This window comes from Leptinotarsa decemlineata, unplaced genomic scaffold (genome assembly GCF_025532065.1).
Source record: "Leptinotarsa decemlineata unplaced genomic scaffold, Ldec_3_MD MMD2_tig00001393_RagTag_RagTag, whole genome shotgun sequence".
NCBI classification, from domain to species: Eukaryota; Metazoa; Arthropoda; class Insecta; order Coleoptera; family Chrysomelidae; genus Leptinotarsa; species Leptinotarsa decemlineata.
The window spans coordinates 8,106,972-8,114,954 of record NW_027412562.1 but is presented as its reverse complement, the minus strand read 5'-3'; the positions used below and the strand labels follow the sequence as shown (position 1 = coordinate 8,114,954).

At 35.3% G+C, this 7,983-nt stretch overlaps 1 long non-coding RNA gene across 1 annotated transcript; it reads right to left on the bottom strand.

Moving 5' to 3' along the window:
• Positions 1-1,040: 1,040 nt before the first annotated feature.
• LOC111509604 (uncharacterized) lies at positions 1,041-2,701 on the bottom strand. The gene is made up of 3 exons (XR_002722663.2): positions 2,501-2,701; positions 2,351-2,440; positions 1,041-2,277 (listed from the first exon to the last, which is right to left on the bottom strand). It is a non-coding gene; the product is annotated as an uncharacterized lncRNA (long non-coding RNA).
• Positions 2,702-7,983: the final 5,282 nt, after the last annotated feature.

Below are 7,983 nucleotides of genomic sequence, written 5' to 3'. Positions count from 1 at the left end.
TCAATTTTAAAAGTAGTAACAATATACATAGATGTGTAGACCATGCAAAGAAGTAACTTTCAGATACAAACTGGAAGAAAAAACCCCTCCTGAAACAGCTACTTCAATATAAACATTGAATTACTCGAAAAAAAATTATTTCGAAACAAATACTTCTATATAAACACTGAATTATACAAAACACTTTCCTCTACTCAGTTTGTATTTCAAACATTCGTTATGGAAATATATCACATCTCATTCACAGGATTTCTACATAATGAACTGAATGAATGGTAAAATTCCACTTACATGGAACACTGTCATCCTCACTGGTAGACATCGATGTTTCGCCATAAGGCACTTGCCTTATGGCTCTTCAGTACCAAAAAACGGTACAATGCATTCATAAATTACGATTTTTCATGTCACGGAACAAGTTTGATCTACTTATGTCATCGATGACATCGTAGTGACATTCATTCACTTATTTCATTAAATCCCAGCCAGTAGGAATCTTGTTTATATTGAAAGAATTATATTTTTAGGAGTGATTAATCAATATCAGATATCATTCACAGGATTTTTACACAATATACTAAATGAATGGTAAAATACAAACTGAGTGGTGAAAAGTGTTTTTTGTATAATTCAATGTTCATATGAAAGTATTTGTTTAGAAAGAATTTTTCTTTCGTGTAATTCAATGTTTATATTAAAGTACCTGTTTCAGGAGGGCCTTTTTTTCCAGTTTTTGTCTGAAAGTTACTTCGTTGCATGATCTACACATCTATGTATAGAGTTACTACTTTCAAAATTGATTGCTTCCTCACTTTTTCTTTTGTATCAAGATGGAGTAGTAGAAAGCCAAAAACTTTCTTTCCTAAAAAATCACTTCTGAAAATATAATCCTTTCAATATATCCTTTAAAATAATCAAACAGGTTTCACAATGTTTTTCTATTCTAGACGCGTTTCGCGTAGCTTCATCAGTAGTGAAGCTACGCGAAACGCGTCTAGAAAAAAAAATTGTAAAAATTGTTGAAATATTATCATGGAAAGTGTTATAATTTTCATCAAGTCACGGGTCAGTCCATTCATAATTCTTGATAAAATTGAGATATATATCATTCTCAGAAACGCTTAACAACATTATATCAATTTTTTTTTTAAAGCCTTCAATTTTCAGCTGGACTACTATAGGGTCTTCCAACAGGGACTTCCCAAATTTGACAATTGATAATGGCCATCTTGTTGAAGCTACATCTAACAAATCAGTTGTCATTTATTCAGTCTGATTTGCCAAATCATCATGAACGGATGTAACATTCAACAGCGCATGCAAATATTAAAATTTTACGGTCGCCTTAATTGTCCTGGTTTAGTAAATGATCAACTAACACTCGTACGTCGATGGAACGCAAGATCTTCCGAAAACATCGCCGCAGTCTGCGAGAGTGTGCAGGAGAATCCGAGGCAGTCGATTCGCCTCCAGCTCTGAATCCACACCAAACAGTGACTTTTACGGGATACATTAGACACTCTTGGATCTTATGTGTAACGCGTGTTCAATCTTTTCAAACTGAAAGTAACTCAAACGAATGAAAACAAAAAAAAATAAGAAAAACCAAAACAAACCACTTTACCTGTCGATGCTTAAGTACACGCGTACAAAAGGGATGCACGGCTTCAGTCGTAGAGTTTGGGGGTAGGTTTTATTATAAAAAAAAGGGGCGCCACTGGCTCTCAAGCCCAAGCCAGAGGACTTCCAGATCTCGAGGAACCAACAGGTAATTTTCGTGAAATGATCACCATTAAAATAATTGAGGGATGTATTGATTATATGTGAATATATTGAAATTTAGCTTCTGAGTATATCGAATAATTTAATGATAGGAACAAAAATATCCCACAACACGTATCACGCTTGAAGAGCAAAAAAAAAAGGAGGTACGTAATTATTGTTCTCAACAACTTCCTCCCAGTAACATGTACATGCGCGTGGTTCACAACAAAATAATCATATGATTTCTCAATATTTGATGGGTAATAAACTCGTATATTAAAATCTACGAAATCAAAGTTCAAATGGAAATAACAAAAACTTATGTATCTAATCTTATCTGTTTTGGTTTGGGTTATTTGCTGGATATTGGTAGCCCTTTTCCCTATCCTTTATTCTGGATTTGCTGTCCTTCTGGCTCCCACGGTTCAGTGATTGTATAATTAAAATTCTAGATTCAGATGGCTTGGAAAACCTATGACCCAATGCTAGAATTTTACACCAGAACCCAGAACCCTACAAATTTGAATGAAAAACAATTCGTGTATTTATTACTCAAGAATTGGAAATATAAAAAAAACTACATTACCTCTTTTATGAAAGGAGGGTTCTCTCAAAATCAATGAATACCAGTAAATATATAGTTTTTGCTAGGGCCTTGAGCTTTGTTTTTGTTTAACTGAAATGAAATGGCAGTTGTTCGACACCGAATTTTCCATAAAAAAGCATTATTTCTTACCCAGATTTATTTCAGATCTTTAACTTTGGTGCAATTCAAATCCCATTTAGGGTAACAGTTTTTCACACTGATCAATACCATACGTAACGTGACACAACTGTTTGATATGAAAATTTACGTTGAAATCCCAAAACCTTGGTACGAATTAATAAATCGAATAAACGTAGATTTTCTAGCGACCAATAGACAAAGACTAATTCAATCTTGGGTGTTTTGTCGTTATTCCGTAAATATTCGTAGGAATCATGCGTATCGATCGGAGTATCGGGAGTCAATATATTTACGGGGGGATTCTCGAGGTAATTAAAATAATCTTAATGTTGTCACGGTATTTTAAACCGTGACATATGTGGATTGGTATCGTTCCAAATGTAAAAATGTGATTTGTTCACGTACCCATTCATCCAGAAATGTGCCTCATCGTTGAAGATGATTTTTTGATGGAAATTAGGGTCAGTTGCCAACTGGTCCAGAGCCCATTCAGCGAACACACGTCGTTGTCTATGGTCGTTTACCTTCAGTTCCTGTATTAGTTGAATTTTGTACGGGTGCAGGCCCAAGTCACATCACAAACATTTTAACACCGTAATGTTCGCAGATGAAACTACTATATCAGTGTCTGGTAACACAATAGATGAGTTAGAATTCAATACAAACTCAGTCATGGACGCTATGATTTCTTGGTGTAACAGAAACCAACTGAAACTGAATGCAAATAAAATAATTCACTTGGGTTTCTCCTTGAGAAAGACATTGAATCTTAAAAACGTCCAACTATCTGATACAGCCAAACTCCTAGGTATGTACTTAGATAAAACCTTGTCTTGGGAGCCTCACATTGATCATGGATGTGAACAAGGCAATATTTGCAATACGCCAGCTCAAAGAGTTGCTTGACTTAGATGGTATCAAGATGGGCTATTATTCTTTGGCCTATTCTCACATGGCTCAAAATATACTAATGTGGGGTACTTCTACTGGCGCAAGACGTGTAATTATTCTACAAAAAAGAATCATGACATTACACCGAGATCTAGCTGTAGGGTTTTATTTTCACCCTGTATCTATACTTATAAAACTCTGCTTTATGTGAGATACAACATGGTTCATTTCAATCACGAGTCAGTCACTCATAATTATGCCAAACGAACTAAGCACTTCACCATCCCAAAACACAAAACTTCAACATTCAAGGAATCTTTATTTTTATTATTGACATGTCTAATATCATAATGATCTGAAAGATGAATAAATACAATAACAACAATAACAAAACAACAAAATTCGCCATGTTGTGATATGTGAAAGGCGGAGTTCTTGTGAGCGATGACAAATCGAGCGTCATCGGTCCATATTTCTTTGAGAACGACGTTGGCCAGGCTATCACTGTTAACGGCTAGCACTATAGATCGATGATTACCAACTACTTTTGGCCTGAATTAAATGATCTCGACATCAACGACATGTGATTTTATAAGGACAGCGCTATGTGCCGCACAGCTCATTCCACATTAGATATTCTGCACGAGCGATTTGAGGGCATAGTCATTTCTCGTGAAGGTGATGTGAACTGGCCATCAAGATCGTGCGATTTGACCCCGTTAGACTTTTTCTTGTAGAGAGTCTCAAGTGGTAAGTATATGCAAAAAAGCCACAAACCACAGCGGTCCTCAAACTTCAACATAACATATGTCATCCGTCAAATCCAGCCTGATTCATGCGCCAGAGTTATGGAAAATTGGACTTTTGGATGCGATCCACCCAGAGAAGCCGTGGCGGACATTTAAACGATGTTACATTCCACACATAATGACATAAATAGGTTACGTTAGCGCTTAATGAAAAACCCTATAGAAGTTTTGGTGTGGTTCCATTCAAAGTATGTATTTCAGAATCGAAACAATTTTTTTACCAATAGAATTCTTCGGAGATTAGTCTACCTTGCTAGTCTCTGTGTCTGGTTCGTTCAAAATATAATTCAAATAGTTTTCACAGTATTTCGTCAATTGAAACAGGTGACGTGGTTGAGCAGATTTTAAACAGAAACTGCGTTAGTCCGAAAGTAGGGTAAAAAGGGGGAATGGCGGTAACTTAAGCAGGAATCGAAATAACTCATTTCTTATATGAGCAAAGGCCAAAGTGATTTACTTACTGAATAGCTAATTCACTTCACTTTCTGTATATAAAATACAAATACAAAGCTTTGTATATTTTTTTATATTTTTATGCCTTTTAGTAAAGCTTTCATTGACCGCCATTACCCGGACTTTCGGGTAATGGCGGTCAGCAGGGGGGGGGGGTAATGCCAGTCAGTCAAAAAATATAAGGTTTATTCTAAGGTTTGCTTTTAAATTAAAATAAAACAATAAAATATTGAGTACTAATGTATTATAAAGTAAGTAGGCAATTCAAAGTTTGCAAAACTAATTTAAGTTATTACAGTTCATATTATAAGAAATTACAAATCAAGACGCTTGATAACCTTCCATTTTTTATCACAATAATCACATGCATATTTATCAGGGGAATCACAACCGGAACAATTTTTGTGAGCCCGCTGCCCACAACTTCGGCATCTATACCAAACCTCATTCTTTCCGAACTCTTTACAGATGCAACATATCTCTTCTTCATTTCCTGAAGAAATATCGTCAACATTATTGTCGTAACAAACATTTTCAAAACGCCTTTTCTTTTTTGAAGCCAAAAGTTCCTCATCCGAAGAAGAAAATTCTGAACTGATTTTTGAAGCCTTGATATTCTTGGATTGTCTTGTCTTGACATTCTTGGCTTGTTCTTTAGTGTTTTTTTGTAACCTTTGTTTTCTTCTGACCAGATTTATAGCCAGTTCTCTTATTCTCCTTCATTACTTTTTCTTGTCATTTTTTTCCCTTTATTTCTAATTCTTCTTTTACAGGTGTTGCTGTCAATATGGCGGTGTGTTGTTTGGTTTTCACACGTTTTGTAGCTTTTGTTGCTGTTGGAAGTGGCAAGGGAAATAGTATAATTTCACTTGGCGTCAAAATATTACTAGGACCTGAAAGGGAATTATCCATTTCAGGCGGAGGTATGGTATTCTGCAGTTGGTTGTTGGTTTCTGGTTCAGAAGTATCTTCACCTGTTTCTCGATTTTGATTAGAGGTGTTAGGTATGAAATCATTGATGACAAGATCGGTGTTGTTAGCTAATAAATAGTCTGAAGCGAAAAAGTCTTCTTCTCCAAAAATTGAAGGGTTAATTGGCACTATTCCTGATGCTTTGAAACCAGAAACCCCTTTCTTAATCGTAGCTGTGTCACAGTAGGCTTTGTTAAATAGAGACGCCACATCATACGGGGTAATTTTCTATAATGCATTGATTTTCATAAACAAATCACATCCCTTCCGAAAAGCAGCTTTTAGAGGGCCATAAAATGCAACATCTAACGGTTGCATTCTATGAGATGTGTGGGGCGGAATAGAAAGAATGATGATATTGTTTTCTCGGCAAAACTTGTATGCTTCTAAAGACACGTGGCTATAATGGTTATCCAAAACGATAAGGATTGGCTCGTCTGCAGATGGCTTTGCCAACTTGGTAAAGTGTATTAGCCATGTCACAAACAACTCTTGGTTTGTCCAACCATTTTTGGAGCAGTGATAAATAGCTTCAATAATTGGACCATCTTTCGATAGCTGTGGTGACATTCGCTGTCTTGGGTAAATAAACATAGGTGGTAAGTAGGATCCTGGGCGATACAAATTTCAAAAATTTTCCAAACCCTAGCGGGTCATTTTACATGTAACCGGTAACACCTCAAGAAGTAACGGATGCCATAAAATCTCTGAAACGAACAAAAAGCCTCGATATTCATGAACTCAACTCCCAAATAATAATAGATACTAGTGACATTATTATAGTTCCACTCACTGATCTGATAAACTCAATCTCCATATCAGGAATATTTCCAGATTGCTTTAAACTTTCCAAAATAAGACCTTTATTCATGAAAAGTGATAAAAATAATATCAACAACCATTATCACAGTTTTTGCAAAATTAATAGAAAAAAATTCTGAATAAAAGATTGAGGTATTTTTTGAGTCAAATAATTTGTTTACCAACACCCAATATGGTTTTCGACCAAATCGCTCTACTGCTCTCGCTGTCATGATTGTCGTGAAAGACAGTATATCTACATTGGAAGATGGGATGCAAGCGGCTATCACCTTGTATGACCTTTCCAAGGCATTTGATTGCGTGTGACATGATATATTGCTTGAAAAATTAAACTACTACGGGGTTATGGGGTACCACTCAATCTGATACAATTATATTTGAAAAACCGCCTTCAGGCGGTAAGTATTGTAATTCCTTATCTGATTTCGAACACAATGAACATGGTATTCCTCAAGGGTTAATATTATTACCGTTATTTTTTATAGTATACGCTAACGACTTAAGTAACTATATGGTTCCGATGAAAACTTATTCGTTTGCAGATGATACGACTTTCATATATTCTGGCAAACTGAGATCAGATCGGCACATAATTCAAGAAGACTTAGATAATTAATCCGAAAACTGGTTTGCAGTCAATAAACTCAAACTTAATAACGATAAATCACAGTATCTTTATCTTTCGCCTATGAATGCCATAGAAACTCATTCTGCAAATTTACTAGGAGTAACTCTGGATAGTGATCTCTCGTGGAAACCTCAAAACATATTTTTTTTTATTTAATTCACACATTAGTTACGATACCATTCTTTGGAGTGGTTCATCGGATTTACAGAAAAAGCTGTTAGGATATTGTCCTGTGTCAGCTATATGGAACACTGTCAACCTCTTTTTATTAAGCACAGAATAATGCCCTTACCGTGTTTGTACATTTTCCAACTTCTAACAGAGATTCATAAAAATTCCTCGATACTCATCAAGCAATTGGACATACATAGCTATGCTACCGGACAAGCAGATAACCTTAGATCAAACAGGTTCCGCCTAACCAAATCTAAGAAAAATTCACTAAATTATTATCTCTACAATATAATACCATCGAAATTGAAATCATTTATCGAGAATAAGGATAAAAAACTTACTTTTGATGCATTGTTTTTATTCCACAGACGACTACATTGAACATTTCAGACTTTGTAGGGGATAAAATTCGTCACGCCCAATTTTCCAATTTCATGTTACTTTCTATTGTTTTTTCAACTATCGTTTCTTGTTTTAATATTATTTTCAAAATTACATTATTTTCAAAAATTACGCTATAGGTTATATTTTAACAATTATTATTTTACGGTATTGTCTTATTTTTAATATGACATGCTACAAACAATCATATATTGCAATGTAGTCGAATAAATATATTCTAGTCTATTCTATTCTTTCTATTCTATTCTATTTCATCCCATCCCATCCCATCCCATCCCATCCCATCCCATCCCATCCCATCCCATCCCATCCCATCCCATCCCATCCCATCCCATCCCATC